Below are 21,285 nucleotides of genomic sequence, written 5' to 3'. Positions count from 1 at the left end.
TTTTTGGGGGGGGAGCTTTCTGTTATCTTCCTAATCCCATCTCATCCCTTTCCTGTCTGCGTTACCGAAGTATTGTTGCTCTGAGCTTGACCCAAAAATGGCAAAAAAAAGAGGGTAAAATAAGGGAGGAAGGAGGGTTAAGTGGGGAGTGAATAAGAGGCTGGGGACAGATTTAAGGGCCTGACTGGCGGTGGCCGTGAGGAGGTTCCCCATGGATCAGTGTTCGGCCCAGGTGCAGGGTTTTAATGAAGATGGTGGAGTTTAGAAAGAGAGGGAAATATATTTTTGAATACCCCGTCCCCATGTGAAGGCTCACTCAACACGGTGGCCCTCTTTGACCTCGGATTAGTTTCCTCTTCCAGGTTTAGGAGCAGGATGCTGACCTCCGGCTTTTCCCCGCCTCCGCTACCTGAACACGGAGATAGCCTCGTTTCCCTGGGGACAGATATCGCTGTTGCGCCTGTTGTCTGGACTGAAGCCAGCTTGGGCTTCTCACAACACCAATGGTGCCCATGCGGCAGGGCGGACAGGAAGCTTTTTTTTCTCCGTCCTGACCGTCTATCCTGCCCTTTGTAATACAGTGTGTTCTTCATGGTAGGTTGCATGTTGCTTGTCTCACTTTATTTTTTCGCCATTTTTAAGAGCACATGTTTTTGAATTTCTAGAAACACCCCGCATGGATCACCTCCATCATTGATGGAGCGTTGATCATATCTCTCATGCATTATCTAATGTTTCTAATGACCAAGTGAAACCCATCCTCTTTCCAAAAGCACAAGCCAAAACAAACAAAGATGAACTTAAACAGAGCAGCCCCATTTAGCCTTTTAATATTTAAAGTAATGTTTGCTTTGCTCGCATACTGCACATGGTGCATCCTCTTTGCATGAGTTTATCTGATGTAACCTAATAAATTAAATTCAATGCAGACAACTGTTCCAGTGTGTTTCAGAGTGTGTCACTGAGGCTGGGTTTAACTCCGGGGGCATCGTCACTGTTTGTTCTACATCGCTCGCTCGCTCGTTTGTTTGGGGACCTAAACGTGTGTCAGTGAGAGACTGGGCAACGGCTGGCTTAATGTCCTGCACTAATTATGCTGGAGCTGGCAGTGTGCATAGATCCACAGAGCATCCGCCCTCTTCAGATCCGAAGGGAGATAAGTGTGTGTGTGTTGGGAGGTGAGACTGGAAGTGGTGAAAGGGTGTTTGCAGGCTGAGAATGTGGCTGCGGTTGTGCAAAGTTTTTTTTGTCTCCTTCATACTCTCTTCCTGGGTCGTTTGAGCCGCCAGCCGCTGCTATCTGTCCTCATATCTTCATTGGCTTCCTAACACCTGTTGATAAAAGACATCCTCTCCTGTCAGCAGCAGCCACCCAGACACTCGTTGGTCTGATTCTCAGAGGAGCCGAAAACATTCACCACTCTTCTTCTCTTAATTTAGCCCTCTTATTATCCGGGTTTTCTCATTTTGCTTTTTTAAATTAACATGTCCAACCTCTATGAATAATTTAGAGGAAGAGACAAGATAGATCTTATTATTATATTCCTCCGAGGGTGGTCATTGCACCAAATTTACACATAATTTTATGTTTTCATGGAGAAAATAATTTTAAAAAAAAAACCAACAACCTGATGATATCATATTTCCTATCTCATATCAGCTTTGCCTTTTTTTTTTTTTTAACCTAAAATTGCTTCTACTAATTGGGGTCAGCAGAGAAGGTCCAACAACAACATGCTGCATTGTGGTTAAATGTGGGATCCAGCAGTTTTACCTTTTTTCTATTCAAAGAGTTTGTGGGGGTTATCAGTGGAGAGCAAACCAATAACACACCGTCATTTGAAGCAGCTTGACCGTGTTTGTACTGCAAACTGAGGTGAGCCCCCTTGTTTTTCATTGCCGGTACTTGAAATGTTTTTAAATTGAGTTCCAGTTATTTGACTTTGTCATAAGTGACACTGACAGCTGCGGCAAAATATTATTTACCCTCATTCACTTCCAGTGACGATCACATCAATTAACACAACTTCATGTGTTGTTGTTCTATATACTGTAAATTCATGCTGGCAGTGCCTTGATGCATCACATTTACCACATCAGTTCCCCACATCTTCCTGCTGAAAGTACCTTGACTACCTGTCTGTGTGGAGAGAATAAGACCAGGCTGGGGAAAAATGATCTTTTTCTCATTAGTTTGCAGGTAAATATGTGTCATGTTAAATCCCCCAGTTTTATTAAAAAGCAGCAGCTGTGTCATTCATGCTGGAATTTTTTTTTTTGTATCCATTCTTTACACATTTTCTTCTGCTTACTTCCATCTCTTTCTGTCTCTCAACCCCTGATTCCTTTTCTTTATATATTGTCACATCCTGCAGTGCTACTTCCTCTTATAAAGAGATGCAGCGGAGCATTAAGAAGAAAGAAAAACACCTGAGAGACATCGTCAGATCCAAGATGGCCTTTTTGTGAAGCAGAGTGCTGTCGGTGTGTGTGTGTGTGTGTGTGGCGTGCGTGTGTGTGTGTTACAAGACGACAGTGTGTTAAAGACGTGTGTCACCGAGGTGAATGGAGGTGGCAGGGTGCTAACAGCTGGAGACAAGTTCCAAGGCAGTGAGGTTACAATTAGTGTTAATAGATGCCTTCCTAAAAAGCAAATCACAATACACATTAAAACGCACGCACGCACGCACACACACACACACACACACACACACACACACACACACACACACACACACACACACACACACACACACACACACACACACACCGTTCCAGCACTCATTCAGCTTCGTCTCTGCCGGTCTGGAGTTGTGATGAGTGGGTTTTATGTGACAACCACTAATTGATTGAACTTATTTTTTAGCCAGCGGCGACTGAGGTTGCAGATCAACAGACATTTAATCTGAACAATATGTTGTATATAGCGTGTGCAGTATACAGTTTGTGTTCAGTGATAAAAGTTGGGAGAAACTGATGATGCAGAGATCTTCGGGAAGGAGATAAAGATCAAACTACATACGACATTAAGCCTGATATAATTGAAAAAAACATTTAAATGCCTTTTTATTGCAAACACAACAACCGTCAGACTCATCGAGCTCCTTTACTGCAAATTTCTTGTACGTTGATTAACGACCAAATACCCGCAAAGCTTTTGACATTCCCGTCAGCCACATCTGTACTATGCATTTAGAGCTAGTCAGCAAGTGTTAGCATGTTAACAACTAAGATGGTGACCATTTAACTGTTAAACATCAGCATTGTCACTGTGAGCATGTTAACTTTCTGAAGTCAGCTTTAAGCCACAGAGCCAACATGTGAAATGCAGGTTGCCCACATGGTCGAATATGAATACGATAAACAGCAAGATATACTATTTGTTTACATCATAGTAATTAGACAAATGCAGCAGATCAACCGGAGAAAGCTACACAGTGCAATACCAGCAACAGTGTGCAGAAATATGATTCATATTTTTGGACTCATGCAGTTTTCCTTATATGTTCTTAAGCTGCCTGAATTATAACAGCTCTCCATCAGGGTTTCACTAGTGCATGTTTTACATCAATAAGATTTTATATACTGCATATAAAGCAAATATGAAAGAAAGAAAAAAATGTTTGCAGTATGAAATATGCTTTGCCTGTGAGGACGTTGTCAGAGATATACTGCTGCACCACAATAAACTGCATCACAGATGAGTGACTCCAACTTAGCTAAACAGCAGCCCAGTGTGTATCACTCTACTGACTACAGACTGCTGCATTGTGTGTGTCACTGTTTCCTGCAGGTTCTGGTTAGGCGCAGCCGGCCCGGCCCGCTGCTTCGACCTGTGCAGCTGACACCCAACCACCTCTGGGAGTTGACAAATGGAAAAAGGCCCTGAAGATGAATGAAGCACAATTACCCGAGGTAACAAATGTTCCTAATGATTTATGCCCGGCTCGGGTTGCTTTATTTTCGCCTGCGTACACTTCAGCGGGAGGACAGTGGTGGTGGTGGTGGTGGTGCAGACCCCGGGGCTGCTCTGTGCTGATGCTCAGACAGCGAGCTGCAGACATTGAGTAATGGGCTATGTGAGACCACCGCCATTGATATTTACCTCATTTCTCCTCGCCCGAGCACTGTCTCAACAACGTCAAGGCGAGCCATCATCCTTTTGAGTTTCTTTTTATAAGATGAGGTATGGGTGATGCCAGCCCCCCTCCCCCTTGCTCACTTCTCCTAAAGGCCCACCCATTGGTGCCCCAGGGCAGAGCAGGGAGAAGGTGAGAGGTAGATGAAGAGGGGAGAAGGTCAGACTTAGAGCTTCAGGCGTTGTTAAGAAACATGCACTTCTCTGTGTTTTCACTTGTCTGCTTGATGAAGTATCACACTCACTAAAAAAAAAAAAAAAAAAAAAAAAAAAGTTTTCACACTGGTTTTAGGTGTGATGGAAATAAATTACAGTCATAAAACACCCTCAAATACGGTTTCTGCTCACTTCTTTTGACACCTGAGATCCAGGTTGACTTGAGGGCATTATCACTGTTTCTTTAAAGGTTGAGTACCCCCATTTTAATGTTTATGTTGCATTTTAAGCATTCCTGAAAAGAGCATTCATTACTGGAATTACAAAAGCACTTTATATGAATGTGACCAAAACTGTGAGATTGGTTTTTGTAACATTTACAGGCTAAATCAGCAAAGAAAGGAAGCAATTTCTGTTGGTCATAAGTCTTTCTTTCACATGTACACTAGTTGGAGCCCCAAAGCCATGTGGAAGTTCTCACCACGCTTTTAACGTACGATTTAAGTTATTACTTTGATATCTTGGCACAGAATTATGAGATTTGAAACACGAGTTCTGTGCAGAGTTGAAAAACGATTCTCCGGTTACAAACGTCTGGCCCAGGTGGTCCCTCTCTCAGACTCCAGACACTAAACTTAACCACCATCCTGAGAAATAAGACCCACAATCCATATTTACAGGGAAACACTCAACTTCCCTCACTGGTAAGTAAACGGCCAGAGTAACATCCAGATCAGATTAATTGCAAAATAAAGCAATTATATTTTTAAACACGCTTTGCAAGCTCTTCACGGGAGGTACTAATTTCTCTGTTCAATGAAACTAATTGCCTAATTGAAAAATGGCTCCACTGAGACTGGAGTGTCAACAGAGGCGTGGCAAAATGATATAACAGATTATTCAATTGAAACCATTAACCAAAGCAGCTGTTATCATGATAAATCACGCAGGAAACCTAAACAAGCTCAGCTCACTGGTTCACTATTAATGAATATTACCCAGTTTTAACCTTTTGTGATTTATGCCTTGTTTGGTAATTATAAGAGGTGCAACCTCTGAAATGTTGCCTATATATTTAAACTTGGATCGGGTTTCTCAGAGTGTTGCTCACTGTGCTCTTCGATGGGTTAAAGGTGCCACTCGCAGCATTTTGTATTAATAAATCATGAGCACATAATTTGAGACATACTGTATATCAGTACTGGACAAACTGGGCCATTTCTGGTTTAAATGATTTACACTTAATTTTACTGTGGCCTATATTGTTAGTCATATTAGTGTTGTTACAATGGGGAATGTGGTCTCTATACTCTTACTCTCTATACTGCCAATACAATACTGCCAATATTATGTAAAATAGAGGACATATAAAAAGAACAGTAATTATTTGGAAGTATTTATTGTTATTGATTTGATCTGTATTAATTGAGCCTGATTTTATTTGCTTTGGCAGTTTAATGTTTAAATCCCGTAAATACGATACGATACAAAACGATATGACACAATACGATTTGATTTGATTTGATACGATACAATACAATACGATACGACACGATATGATACAATACGATACTGTATGGTACAATGGGAAATTTTTTTCTTGGTCAAGTGTTGCTGCATTTGATATAATTCTGCATTTTGGACATAAATTTAAAATATTCTTAAGAAACATACATTTATGTGCCATGCAAAGCACTTTAAAACTTTGTTTTGAAGGTGTGATCTAGTGATTTCTTTTTTTGTTGACTCTTTATCCAACATATGTCAAACAATATCAGATAGATATGATATGACATGATGTTAAATAGTACATCTATGCTTCAATCCATCCAAGTGCCACACCGCACTTTCAGGGGCCCAGTAATGACTGAAGTTAACCCAGGGTATTTCTCTTTGATATATGTCCTCACACACACACACACACACACACACACACACACACACACACACACACACACACACACACACACACACACACACACACACACACACACACACACACACACACACACACACACACACAGTCCCATATGCTCACATGCATGTACAGACGCATTCCAAAATATTACACACGGCACTTACAAACAGAATTCATACATTCAAACATATTTGACTAATGTTTCATCCGCAGGCCCCTGCGAGCAGCTGAATTGTTGGGGGACCGAGGGGAGGACAGGGAAATGTGGGTCGAGCCTCACCCGCCCTTTCATCTGCAGGTCCTGTTCATCCTCACTCCTCCTCCCTCTCCCCTCCGCCATTCGTCCGGGGAGACGCCTGTCACAAATTCCTGCCCCGCATGTCAGAGACACCCGTTTCCCCGTGCAGCCCCGGGGCCGGCCTTACAGACACGACCCAATAGTACACTCACTTTGCAGGGGCTGAAGTTGACATCTGGACCGCAGGGACAAAGGTGAAACACGGGAGAGCAGCGATGCATGCTGGGTATTGCGGCTCATTTCATCAGCAGGCACATACCGTATATAGTGTGTTACACAACAACTAAGTATAAAAGCCGACAGACATCATTTCGTCCTTTTGCTGCTCTGCAGGTTTGCATTGTTGTTTTAGAGCTGTCACATTGAAATCTATTCGAAATACTTGTTTGGATAGTCTAATTGATGACAGACCTATTTCCAGCAGCTCCTCCTCTTCCCTTTTTCCTCCTGAGTGAGAGCCACTCATCTCCTCTCTCTGCTTCCCCTTCTCCGATTTAATGGGGGATCGAGTCGAGTGAAAGTAACATGTGACCTTTCCAGCCAAGTGAAGCAAGCCTGTGCTACTGCAATGGCTGCTGCCTGCGGGCAGTCTTTCTGTTTGTATTAAAAATACCCAGCTTCAAGGCAAAAAAGCTGCAGAGGCATAGACAAATATTGACCATGCAGCGCCTATACAAGTTTTACTTTGCAGAGCATCTCATGTGCACATACAGTACTTCTCCTGCCTCGTCCCCTGCAGCTACACGTGTTTAAATGAGTTCATGTGCTAGATATAATCAGATGGAGCAAATTTAGATTTATTTTCGGTCACATTTATATATATATTTTTTTAAAGCTACTAATAGTTGTTTCTATTTTCATGCGGGCTGTAAATGTCTCTCTAATTCAGTTTCTTTCTGTTTTTTTTGTTGTACAACACCAGGAACACTCCTCGCCGAAAAACATCTCCTGCCCCGAGGGAAACTGTCTCAGTTCCTGTGCAAATAAATAACAGCACATGCAGTCAAGACAAAACAGCAATTATCCAGGAGAGAGAGAGAGAGAGAGAGATAATGTAGTTCACACACTATTTCCATGTTCACCGCAGTTTCTGTCTTTACATGTTCCCTGCTGCTGTTTTTCGTGGCACAGTTGGCGGCTCTCTCCTGCTGATAAATGTGCTGCGGATTTGCGTCGTACACGTCTCCCTGCAGTCGGCCTTGTTTGCATAAATACTGTTTAACACTTTGATGATCACGAGGCCTTTATGGACTGATCCCTCAGCGAGAGACTGCTATTATCCCAAAAGACAACAGGAGTTCATTTTGAGTTCTGTTGACACTAAAGTCTGAGCTTGAAAACCGTGTCTGTGTGGTTTTTCTTTTTCAGCTTCTGTCCTACGAAGCAGTCTAGGGTACAAATGCAGGCATGTTTCTCTACATGTAGGAGTCGGTGTATAAACTTACCGTTAAGCCCAGCTGACAGCACAATTTGATTTTTTAAGATGCCTGGCATGAAAGGCTCTCCACCCTCTTTTAAGTAATAAGAGATTACAGGTAATCTCCTGGTAAATGGCAGGTTTGCATTCCTCTATAGCAAGAACGTCTGAGGCCGCTGTGGGAGATGTTTAATCCTTTCTCAACATATTAATTGTTTCTTCGATCAGTGCAGAAAAGATCAGAACTATCAAGGCCTGGGTGGCGTTTGTGTTTCTGTGTGTTTTTACATGTGAACATGTAATTGGGCACTTGTTTGCAGGGATATGGATTGACTTGCAAGCATGTGGACAATATATGTGCATGCATCCACAGCCACTGACCTCATGAGTACTGTTGTTTTAAATGAACATTGTACCAAACTCAATGAGGTGCATGCAATTGCCAGTTTGGTAGAAAGCAAGTTGAAGAGCTAATCAAACTTGTCACATGCAGCTATTATAACGGCTCTAATTCATCTATCAACAAACAACAAACTTAACATGTTAACACGGTGCCTGAGCTAGCTGCTAAGCATGTTAACTACAATTAGACCTTTGTGCAATACAATACATAGAGGTATTTGATGTGAAGTCAGCACTGTCGTGTCTTCAATTTCGGTGAATAATTTGACTTTTTTTGTAAACATTTTATACTGAAAATCTTCCATATTGCACCATTCATAGCCGTCCTTCTCGTTCTAAAAAAATACTCAAAGCTTGTAAGCATTTCGACTGACTTATATCGTGAAAACAATGTGCAACTCATAGTGACTGTTTTCCTGGCTACATGCTCTGCTGTGATTTTTGTTTTGTTTTTGTTATCTTAAAATGTTTTTCATCTTTTAAATCATGACCCTTTCAAATTATGTTTTATTTAATTCATTATAAAACGCTGCCATTCAAAACAGAGGCAGACTTTTTACTCGGCCACAATCAAACTCGACTCTCGGTTGTGATCGCTGCTTACTCAAAAGACTTATTAGGTTTTTCTTTGGAGGAGGACAGTCACTACTCAGAAGATCTCTCCATGACCTGTAAACAGATTTTGATATTCAAAATTAGTGGCGTTCCCCTTTAAAACTAAATCTTTTGAGTTTATCATCGCAAGTAAACTTTCAAAAGTGGGTTTATGGTGGAAAGTCCCCTTGTCATAAGATGAGACACACTTCTCTCATTTGTTTGAGAACTGTTCCACTTTATTACAGTTCATTTCACAGTGGTCTTGTTCTAAAAAAAAAAAAAAAAAAAAAGTCTTTAAACTACATGACACTGAGCACAGAGTTTTTCTGTCAGCAAGCAAATTATCTGTTTTCTCACCCTGCTGTGTAATTTCAACTTCCCGCAACAGGTGGGCGACATGTTTTGAAAGGCCTGTCTAATGATTTGATTTAAATAGCATATTGTTAGAAAGACTGTAATAATTTCTGCTTTGGTAACCGGGATGTATAGTGGGTTATGATAATGGGGGAAGGCGTAGAAGCTTTCCAGTAAAAATGTGTGTGTGTGTAAACTACACAGCCTGTTTTCCACCTCATTTCCTCTCTGCCATCTCCCAGCTAACCTTTCACTTTGATGCGGCAAATCTTGAAGGAAATAAATGCAACAGCGACACCCTCTAAGAAACGTTATTGAGCTGCTCTCCTTCATATTACCTGATAATGTTTCTGTGGAGGGGAAAGCCGAGCGTTCCTCCGAGGTCCCTCCGTGGTCTCGGTGAGTGTTTGTGACGTGTGCCGAGCTGTTGTGCAAGCTCTCTCCAGTCTGGGCAGATGTGAAGGACGGATTAGCTCCCACGGCTGACAAATCAGTTGTATTTTCAGGGTCCCGAGGTGAATGGCCGTCCGCAGTTAATGTAACTCCCTTAAATTTGATTGCAGTTGCAGCGTTGCTTCTTGTGAAAAAGAGCCTCCGTGACCTTTACACCGCAAAAAAATATACTTCCTAATGAATGGCTCCTGTGTGTGGGCTTCACAACAGGAAGATGGTCACAAGCTCTCACATTAAAACATGGCATCACTGCTGTGTTTATTCTGTATTATCACGAAGGCAGTTTCAAGTCAGTAAATGTTCTGTTGTCTTTTGTGTGTGATTCACCTTAAAGGTCATAAAGCCGCATGTCCAGTCATTGCTCAGCCCCGTGCTGATTGGCTGGTTGGCTGCTCTTCATTGTTGGGTGCTTATACTGAGCACTGGGCTCGCTGTTTGGAGAAGATTTAGACCTGTCACACACACACACACACACACACATGCACACAGCAGGTTTAAGGCAGTGGGGGTTGCGGGCTTATGAAGAGGAGAAGTGAAAATTCCTGTTTGGTAGATCTGCTGAGGCTTAAGTTTCCCCATCGCACATGTCATGGTGGAAAAACTCCCAGGAGGAGGTGGGGATCGAAGCGTCAATCCCACACTAGGCTCACGGTAAACACAGAGGTATTCAGTGACCCAAATAGTGCTCGTTAGGGTTTCTTTTAGCCCAGCTTGTGTTTCTCGCTGTGTCGCTCTGAATTGTAACGTTGCCATGCAACCGAATAGCCAGCGCTTGCAGCAACAACACACCTGAGTATTTTTTCTTGACATAAAAGCCTGTGGATCATATGCTTTTTACAGTCATCGCTCACTGTGACTAAGCTGCAAAAACCCAATCCTTAGTGTAAATCTCTTTGTAGAAATGAGTCTTAAATCCCCATAAATCTACAGAGACCTCATGCTTCATGTTAATCTCAGTTTATAACAGGAGAAATGAAGTGTAGGATGAGAAGTTTGGAAGCTAGCGGTTTTCACAATAGCAGCTAAGAGTAAAGAAATAAGACTACAATTCAAATTATGCAGCGATGCCGAAAATATTTGAACCAGAATGAACATTTCATTCACCACATATTCAAATGTTGATTTCGGAGACGGCTTTATGTCGACCGCATCCCTGCAACGTCGGGGGGAGATAAAGCCTTATAAACAGTATCACTCTCCTCCAAGAAAAGCTTCCAGTTTTGTTTGGAGAGCGCCGCAGCTACAAGGAAACAAGCGTTACAAAGCAGGAGCACTTGAGTGACTAAGCTGGATGTCATCATCTGAGAGGGAGAGGAGAGAGGGAGAGGGAGGGAGAGACCGAGAGAAGGAGGGAGAGAGCGAGAGAAGGAGAGAGAGAGAGGGGGGGGTAGGGGAGAGGAGAAAGTGAGGGAGAGAAAGAGAGAGCGAGCGAGAGAGAGAGAGAAAGAGCAAGAGAGAGAGAGAGAGAGACGGGCCTGTAAGAACAGAAGGAACAACAGTCAACTCACCAACGACTGTCAGCCTCACAGTCAAACTGAAAGAGGTGCATGTGTCAACACCTCCAGGAGTCTCTGCTCCTACTTCTGTGTGTGTGTGTGTGTGTGTGTGTGTGTGTGTGTGTGTGTGTGTGTGTGTGTGTGTGTGTGTGTGTGTGTGTGTGAGAGAGAGAGAAGAGAGTGTGTGTGTGTGTGTGTGTGTGTGTGTGTGTGTGTGTGTGTGTGTGTGTGTGTGTGTGTGTGTGAGAGAGAGAGAGTCTGTGTGTGTGTGTGTGTGTGTGTGTGTGTGTGTGTGTGTGTGTGTGTGTGTGTGTGTGTGTGTGTGTGTGTGTGTGTGTGTGTGTGTGTGTGTGGTCACCTGAGCGTACAGTTCAGACAGCAGTGACTGATCTGAGGAGCATGAATCGGTATGTTTTGGTGGACGTGTGTGTGCATGTTATCAGCTACAATTTCTTTGTGCGTGTACAGCAATTGACACAAGAGCACTTAATGTAGGACAAGTGTCAAGAAAGTTATCCAGCAAGTTTTGTACCATCACCTCTCGATGTCTCGGAGAGTCGGAAAAAACAACAACACAGACCAACATCAAGCAAGTACAACAGAACATAAAAAAAATAAAAAAAAACATTTATGTATTTCTGAAATAACTCTTTCCCTGACATGAAAAACGGGGGTGCGATGAGTCTTTTTCCCAGTTTACTTTAGTTCTCACACTTGCTTTCTCTCTGTCTAATTTTCTGCTTCATCATGTTTTTAACCACCAGACGCCTCTTGTGGTTTCTGCTCAGGAAATGTTGCTGCCATCGAGAGAGTGCTGCTATCCCCGCACCCGAAATCTGGCCAGGAAAATCACCACAGACACGCTAAAGATTAAAAAAAAAAAAAAAAGAAAGCATATAATCAGAGTGGAGTTAAATTTTTTAAAATATCTCAGATTCTGACTTCCGGCAGCAGACGAAAATGTCCAGAGGTGAAAATAACCTCCATGACTCCAACCAGCACTTTTGTTAACCTTTTAACATGTGAAAAAAAATTTAAAAAAAATACAGAGAATTTAACGTACGCCCCATTTAACACCACCGAAGCTGAACAACAAAATTCAACCGCCCATGATAATATTTGATTCTGCAGCTCGTGGCAGCGGAGGTGATGCTGAGATCAGCATTCGGCATGCGGTTCCCCGTCAGGTCGGCCAGAGTTGAGCGAACGCAGGCGAGCGGAGGGAATGTTTGGCGAACGCCGGTGGCTGCAGGCGGAGATCCTCAGGTGAGGCGAGGGGCAGTCACTGGCGTTAGAGGGAGCCCCGACTCTTTGAGAATGAGGTCACGGCTCCGGCGTCCCCCCCCCCTCGGCTCTTGTCGGGGGGGGGGGGGGGCGAGGCTCCCTCACATCTGTGGGCTGTCTGACCCGGCGGCGTGCAGCTGCTCCTTCTCATTATACCTCCTAATGGATGGATCCGTTTTCCCTCTGACCTCATCCTCCCTCCACAACAACATCCCTCCGTCGCTCCGTCCCGATGTGGGTAGTGCTTCAGATGACTATTTAGTCTCTCCGGTAAAATACGTAGTTTACCTACATGCAAGTACAAGAAGAGATAACGAGCCTCGGTAGGAGTGTTTCGTGAAGAAACACAAATTACACTAAGTATTATTTTGTGTTTATAAAGGGACACAGTGATCTTACTAAGGGCTAAAAAAAAAAAAAATCTTGTACTTTCTATTTCCATGCACGTCCTCCCGTGTACGTACTGTACAAGTCCACCTACTGAGTATTTCTTTGGTCAGGTTTGTGCGTACAGACTCGTGCCACTAGCCTACATGTGGTTTAAAGGGTCGTCCGTTGTAAACTAACCAAAGTCAAACTTTAGTTGTAGAGATCACGCAGAGATTTGTTCTGCTTTACAGCAAACGCGTACAAAAATTGCAGCCCTGCTGTTATAAACATAAAATACGTGTTGACGCACACTCAAAGACACTCGCACACATTTTCTTCTTCATTCTTTTTTTTTTTTTTCCCCCTCTTCTTCACATTTTCACCGTCTTCATCCATCGACTCTTCCAGTTCTTTTTTTCCTCGTTCACGTCTTCATCCCTTCGTCATCTCTCCACAGTTCAATCAATTACCTCAGCAATGCATAGCCGTGAGTATTTTCACCTATAGTGGCTGGTTTTGTGTTTGTGTGTGTTTGTGTGTGTGTGTGTGTGTGTTTGTGTAGCTTTCATCTCGTGCCAGGTCGATTTGAAAGGGGAGAAGAAAAGGTTCTCGGAGCACTCCACCTGTGTTTGCCGCTGAGTAAACAGGAGCTGTTGTCACGAGCGGCAGACAGCTTGCGGTTTGCTCTTTGGAATTGGATTTCAAGTTCCCTAGGCTCTTTTGATTTTCGCCGCAGAGGGCGAAGCCAGCCATCAACGGGGCCCTCCCACCGTGGCTTCTTCTGAGGCGTGATGGATAGAATCAGTAGTGCCTCGGTCTACCCCAGATATCTGTCTTTATCATTGACACGGACCCGCTGCGTTTGAAGGAACCTCCCGAGAGGCAGCCTCTAGACTATTTATAGGCCGGGAGGCTGTTTTTCAGCGAGCTCATCTCCTCTCATCTCAACGTGGCTCCTCTCTCAACTCATCTCCAGACTTGCTGAGATGCAGATTGAGGAATTGCTCTTTTATCGTACGGCTCCTTGCGTTTATTACCGAGCGGCTCTGCTCCGTCGCTCCCGTTTGGTTAGCCGCATCTCTCAGAGCTGTCAGTCGACACGCGGGGCTGGCTGGGCCCGCTCGGTGATCAATGTCATAAGAGAGGGGAGGGGAAAAAAAAAAAAAAAAAAGTAGCACAGGGATGAAAGATGGAGAGAAAGTGAACTGTAGTTTATGACCATCTTCTCTGGAAAAAACAAAGGAAGTAGGGGCGAATAGTCCTTTTTGATTATCGAAAGGAGATCTTTGATGCATTTCAGTGATGCAGTTCCTTGGAGAGTAGTGTGTGTGTGTGTGTGTGTGTGTGTGTGTGTGTGTGTGTGTGTGTGTGTGTGTGTGTGTGTGTGTGTGTGTGTGTGTGTGTGTGTGTGTGTGTGTGTGTGTGTGTGTGTGTGTGTGTGTGTGTCGACGGTGGGCGTGTGGGGCAGACAGAAAAATGATGAAATAAAAGTGTACCAGCAAAACATTTGGTTGCCAGGCAACACAAGCAACGGTAGCATTGAGTTATGAAGAATGGTGGTGCATGACTCGACTTCTCCGATCTGGTTTCAGGACAGTGGTGGGGAGGGGCAGCGAGTTGGGGTTGGGGTGGGGGGGGGGTGTCTCCACCTGTCCGGATTTGTCAGGGCGGTGAACAATGACACTGGCCAGTACAGACTGTCGGGCCCGACCCCGGAGTATCAACATGGGTCCTCAGACTGGGCTTTAGAGGTCTCTTGTTGGTTTTGGGGTCCATCCAAGTCTTTTGCACAACATGTAATCTAAAGATGAGCTCATGACATTGTTTTATCAGATGTGTGTTGGAGGGTTTATAAGCTGAGAAGATAGAAAGGCTGAAAGTTGGATATGAAGAGTCCAGCGGTGGAAGCAGTACTCGTGTCGTTTCAAGTAAAAGTACTAATTTCCCCACGTAAAATACATTACATGTAAAAGTTGTGCATTCAAAGCCCCACTTCAGGAGAATTACAGAAGTATCATTAGCTAAATATATTCAAAGTATGAAAAGTAAATTTACTCCATCTGCAGAAGATTGATCTCTGAAGGTTGTATTAGTGCCTGTGACATTATTATGTCATTTTCCACCTCGACCTTCTAGTTTACCATAATAACCTTGGATGTTACTGCAGCACCTTAAACACGTGCAGTGCTTCATAATCTGACATCTTGGAACAAAAAACCCTGGAGAAACGTTTTAGTTACAGAAAGTGTATATGTAGTGTCATGAATACAAAGTGCTGCTGAGAGGAATCAATATTTGCCTTTGAAAAGAGATCCATTTCTGGATGTTTCATTGTTGATCGGAAAAAACAAATTGAATTCACCTGACAATACATAACCTTTACTTTGCATTTTCATTTGAACAACCGTAACATTCGCAATTTCACAGTTTTAGTGTGCAAACTGACTGATAATGTTTTTGGCAAGAAATTCGAATACGTCCTTGTTTACTGGACTTTCAGTGTTGTCCGCCTGCTGTGGTGGACCTTCAGACATGTCCTCAGGCCACGCTCCCACAGTCTCAGAAGCAGGGGGAGACTGCTCATTTTCAAAGCCGAATTTAACATACTTGTCGGTGTTTTTATTTGTTCAAATTTGGATGGGTAGTTAATAACACATTCTCCTGTGGTGTAAAGAACTTAAAACTCATTTTCATTTTCACTTTACACGCTCTTTAAAGCACTTTATTTGCAGAAAGTTTCAAAGCGAAACATTGTTTGCCAAAGCATCAAAATACAATATATTCAAATATTTGGACAGTGCACAATAGTTATATGATTATTAGCACAACACGAAGATTAATTAATTAATTGTATTCGATATATACAGTCTATCATATGCATGTATTGTAGCGTGAGCAATGAGCTGCATTTTGTTATTGTTCTATTTGTAGCAGCTTGGAACATTCTCACTTTGTGACATCACCGTGACATCACTGTGACATCACAACATTCCCCTAATTGTTACACAACACACAACTCTTCGTCGTAGACTTGGGAGTGCAGGGGAAGGACAGAGAAGACATACACCACTGAAGAAATCAACAGTAGATATATTGTAAGATCATTTGTGAGACGGCTCATAATTGCTGGTGTTGAGAAGAGAAAACATCAGGTTGGTAAAGTAAATTCGAGAGAAAGAGGCCATGGGGCAGAAAAACAGCGCTCTGCATGAAGAAGTTTGGGAGCTGAATAGAAATCTGCAAGAGCTGAAAAATTTTCAATTAAGCTATAATGGAGTGCAACAAGACAATCAGTCTTTAGGTGGGCCAGATAATGCTTTCCTACAGACCCCGTGTGAGCAAGAAGGAAGGTCTCAAGATGAAAACGATAACATGACACAGCAAAAAAAGACTCTGCAAAAAGGCCTTCATCAGGCAAACAAAATGCTGCAAGAGCTGAAAGTAGTTGAGCATAACTATTTTGTTACAAAGCAGGAAAATGAGTCTTTTAAACAGCAAAATGTGTCTCTGACAGAGGAAGTTCAGGAGTTTAAGAAAAGATTGCATGATGCAGAGAAGGCCATGAAAAAAATGAAAGAGGCTCTTGGAAATCAAACTCAGACGGTCAGAAATAACATGGAAGAACCCAAAGGCTTTGAACACAGCTGTGGTGGACTGAATAAAGAAAATGAGTCTTTGCGTCAACGAAATGACGCCATGCAAGGACAACTTGAAAAAGCCAACAGAAAGCTGTGTGATAATGACGAGGCTGCAAGAAGAAAGCAAGAGGTTCTGCAACAACGATTGCAGAAGCTTAGAAGTATTCTCAAAGACTGTCAACAAAACTGTGATCTGTTGAAGACAGAAAACGAGTTGATACACCAACGAAATGAGGTGCTGAAAAGAAAACTCGACAAGGTCAACAAAACGTTGCGTGATAGAGAGCTGGACGTACCAACAAATATCAAGGCTCTTCAACAGGACAGGCAGGCAGTCAGAGGGATACCTGAAGCCCTTGATTTTACATGCCACAATAATGCAATGACAGCACAGAATGAGTCTCTCAGGGCCCCTGTGGAGGATGATGAAGATAGCCTCACAGAAAACCTGTCCCTTACACTGAGTCCAGAGGAGCTGGCTTTTAGACTCAGGACCGTTGCCCTCTGCGTCGATGAAGGGCGCCTGGACCAGCGCCAGCAGTGGTGGATAACACGTTGGCTTCCTTCTTCTGCCTCTCTAACTGCTCTGCTACCACCTTGGACCTCCCGGGCCTACGACCCCAAACCGTAATGCTCTGCTGTCTAGAGCTTTAACATCCTCAGTGAAAAGAAGAAAAAAAAAATTCAGTGACTTCGTAGAGCAGAATGAGTCCTATCATAACTGGTCATTTTTGAACTGTCTCCCCTTTGTCCAATAAACTTTAAACTTTTGCAATATGGACATATTTACATTACCTTGTGTTTTTTATTGTTGCATTTTCTTGATACTGTTCCTGTTTTGTGTTTTTATTTTCCACACAGTGGGACTGTGAGAAACAGTTTTTCGACCCATCTGTTTGTCATATGGTGGATTGAAAGTAAAGAAGTAGAGGTTTTTCGAAGTAGCCTGTAGACTTGGAAAGTGAATAATTATCCCAGACAAACAAGGTGTTTGTCAGGGTACATGATCACAATCGCTTGCTCTTATTTATACTGTGTGAAGTATGTATCACGAAGGTAATAGTTGTAGGATGAACTCATTGTTGCCTTTGGTCTTGTCATGTCATTTGTTGACTATCAAAATCGGGAAATCCTCTGACTAATCTTTAAACAAGTGCTCTGCATGCTGCTTTCTCTCAGTTTCCATGTATTCAATCAAATAAAACACTGCCAAAGCTGACCGAGTAGCAGATACTGTACAGTCCTCCCACACTGAGGGTTCATGTCCAGGGCTGCTACTGTTGCAGCCTGAGGCCATCTGGTTTAAACAAGGTAGCAGCATTTGAGTAAAAGAGTGGGCAGAGGATCCCTCGGATGTACAGCTGAAAACCACTTCCTCAGATAGCCGTCCAAATAAGAGGTTGAGCCTTGGAAACAGTGTGCGCTCCTGTGCTGATTACAGTGACCGTGCATACCAGATGGGAAGCACACATGTTGTACTGTACCATGCAGGGTACTGCTTGGTATTTTGCACTGATCTCCAGCAGTGGATTCCAGCTTTTAACGTTTTCCTTCCGCTGAGCCTCCAAATGACAGTGTGTTATAGAAGAACACCGAGAAGGCAGCAAATGTTTGTTGCATGTTAGCATGTTGCGCAACACTGCTAAATAATTATTAGAAGGAGGCTCGGCATCCACCCGTGTCTGCTATGTGCGTCTCTGCTATGTGTGTGTGTGCTACGTGTGTGTCTGCTGCCTGTGTGTCTGTGTGTGTGTGCTACGTGTGTGTCTGCTATGTGTGTGTGTGCTACGTGTGTGTCTGCTACGTGCGTGTCTGCTATGTGCGTGTCTGCTATGTGCGTGTCTACTATGTGTGTGTCTGCTACGTGTGTGTGTGTGTTTGCTTAAATGTGCAGCAGAAAACTCATATATCTGGTGAGAACACTTCAGTTCTAGTGGTAGAAAAGCTTAATGCAAATAATAGACATTTATTAATACTTATCTACAACCAATGAAATATACAACAACTTGGGTTGTTCAAACAATTACATTATTATCATTATTATAATAATTATTATTATTATGACCTATTATAAGATACCTGCTGTGCAATTAACACTTAAAATGACAGAAAAAAAAATTCTACTATGGTGCCAAAGCTATTAATTAATGACATAGAAGGAAACCATTTAAACAATGTTGTCATTTCCATAGCACCAAATTACATCTGATTACCTTGTCAGAAGCTTTTCCATACATTTTTTTAATCACGTCAGTAAATTCGAAATACTGAAAGTGTTAGTAAAATGTTGACAGACAATGTACTCTACTCAGCCATCATATCTGATCCTGGGGTCAAAAATATCCACTTGTAGTAACTAATAAATCATTATTCAACTATTAATAGTTATGTTTAGGCAATCGCTGCACTTAGTTAAGGTTTGGGCTAATGTTTGAATAAGGATACATGATCTTGAATTCTCATATTCTTATTTTGGCATTCAAAAAGAGGGAACGGCTGTAGTTTTCTCCATAAAGTGAACGTGGAAAGCCCTCAGTAATTTTCTAACAGTCGCTAAACCATATAAATCTGTACAGTCCGCGTTCTGTACGTCCCTCCTTCTGTCTCTCCTAAATGTGACGTTCGGTAACAGCGAACACTCAGACCTGCGTGGCATACACACAAGGAGACTGTTTCCTAACGAAAGTGAGGTTCGGAGACGGCTAACAGTTCCTTCCTTCTCTGAGTTTCTGGGCGTCTGGACGATGTCAGCGGTACGTGGCAGACTCAACACTCGCCGCGCTGACAGCATCGAGCCTTGTCTGATAAGACCAGCCTGCTGCTCGCCCGGGCGACCCCGTGCGGCTCCCCTGGCACCTGCTGCAAGCTCTTACTCTGGGACGGTGTCAAAAGCCCTACAGAGATATTATCTGACCAACATTTCCTGCCATAAATGCAAACACGTTTTGCAGGCGCGAAGCCACCGGAGCGGCGCTTTTGAGATCTGAAACTCCCGAGATGAACTGATTATTGAAGGGTGATAGCGTAGACGGGAAATCGAGGTCTTTTCCAAATGTAGGTCAGAAATAATTCGAATTATGAAAACCGGGAGTTCCCATGTCAGTTGTCTTTTTTTTTTTTTTTGATTTGCCATTGCATGGAAAGAAAGAAAAAAAAAGAAAAAAAAAAGCAGTGTCATCCCCGAAGCTCTTCATTCTTTCTGTCTGACAGAAGCTTCACATTTCAGTTCTCCTCTCAGGTTCTCACTATCAGCGCTTCATCTTGAGCGGCTAACTGTCAAAAGCCTCGATTTCATCCATGACTGACTTTGTCAGCTCAGAGTCAGAAGACAGATTAATCTACTGTTTATTTAGCTTGCCAGGACATTCTGTCTCCTGCTCAGCAGCGAGTGACATTGGATCCTTTTCGCCGTACATACCAGTAATGCCACACTGAAACTTACTTGTCAGGTGCCTTTGTGTCCCCTTTCATTCATTCATTCACATGAACTAGAGTGAGTGTAGGAGAAGCTTCAACACCTTGTTCGGTGACATTACAAGCAGCCGAACGGGTCACAAGAGTCAAAAAGGCACAGAATCCTGACAAGTGGACGCAAACCTGATGCAAGTATTCGTCAACGGGTTGTAAAACTCGGTAGAAGCTGATGCGTCTACTCGGTTGCTTCCTTTAAGAACTTGGATGGTAACTTTAAAAATGTTATTCTTATCATTTGCCCGACTGTCCGCTTAAAAAAAAAAAAAGAAGCAATATAATTCCCTCGATTTCAGTTTGATAGCGTAACACAAATGTTTATTGTTACTTTTATAAAAAAAAAAACAACTTGGGAGTTTGTAGTTACGGACATTTAATTGCAACTCAAATATCATAATTTTCATGTTTTTTATGTCAATATTACATTGTCTTTTAAATGAGCCTAAAAAGCTTTTATCTGGCCTTGAAATGGCACTCGTGAGCTCGAGGTGACAAAACGCACAGTCATGTGCTCTGTATGCTTGGCGTTCAAGTCTTAAAGTGACGAGAACACCGCTGCTAGGCAACAGCAACACGGCTGGCGTCTAGAAGCCACGGAGGCTAACGACTTAGCAAGCTAGCAGGCGGGTAACGTAATGCAAAAGATGAAAATACAAAATGCCAGAGGGAAAAGATGAGGCTGTTGAAAAAAATGATCATTTGCCTCTTTTTTAAATTACGAGGACTATATATGACGAAAATTACACAAGCATTAAACTCAGAATGGGGAGTTTAATAAAGGTTTCAAGTTGTATTGCGGGACATGTTGGATCCCGAACTTTATAGAAGTGCAATAGTAACTCACTGAAATGCCTATTTAAACTCCGTTTGTGCTTGAAATGTGTATTTCAGTTGATCCTTTTTGTTGTGTTTTTTTCCCCTTTTGACAGCACTACTGTAAAATCTAATTTTATATTTACCCAGATTTTGTAACTAGATAACTTTGAACTTTGTCAATATTATCCAATAACAATAACAACTACAGGATGCCACACCTGTAAAAGAAATACCTCCGAGCAGTAAAGCGCTGCCAGCAGTGGCTGTAAATACAGGAAGATATTTTATTTTTATCTGACAGCTTGAATTTGAGCCAGCGTATGTGCACATCATGAGTAACCAGGTGAGGCTCATGCTGTGCTGTGAGCTGCGATTTAGGTTTTGCTCTGATGTTAAAAGAGTTCCAGTGGAAATAGCTTGCTCTGTCAGATCCTTCTGTCTCAAAGGGTTTTGCATATAGTTCGATGTCAAGAAATGAC

This window comes from Brachyistius frenatus, unplaced genomic scaffold (genome assembly GCF_029030835.1).
Source record: "Brachyistius frenatus isolate BFR_SWC_R1_liver_20210118 unplaced genomic scaffold, ASM2903083v1 Contig_37, whole genome shotgun sequence".
NCBI lineage: Eukaryota > Metazoa > Chordata > Actinopteri > Embiotocidae > Brachyistius > Brachyistius frenatus.
Note: the sequence above shows the minus strand (reverse complement) of the source record.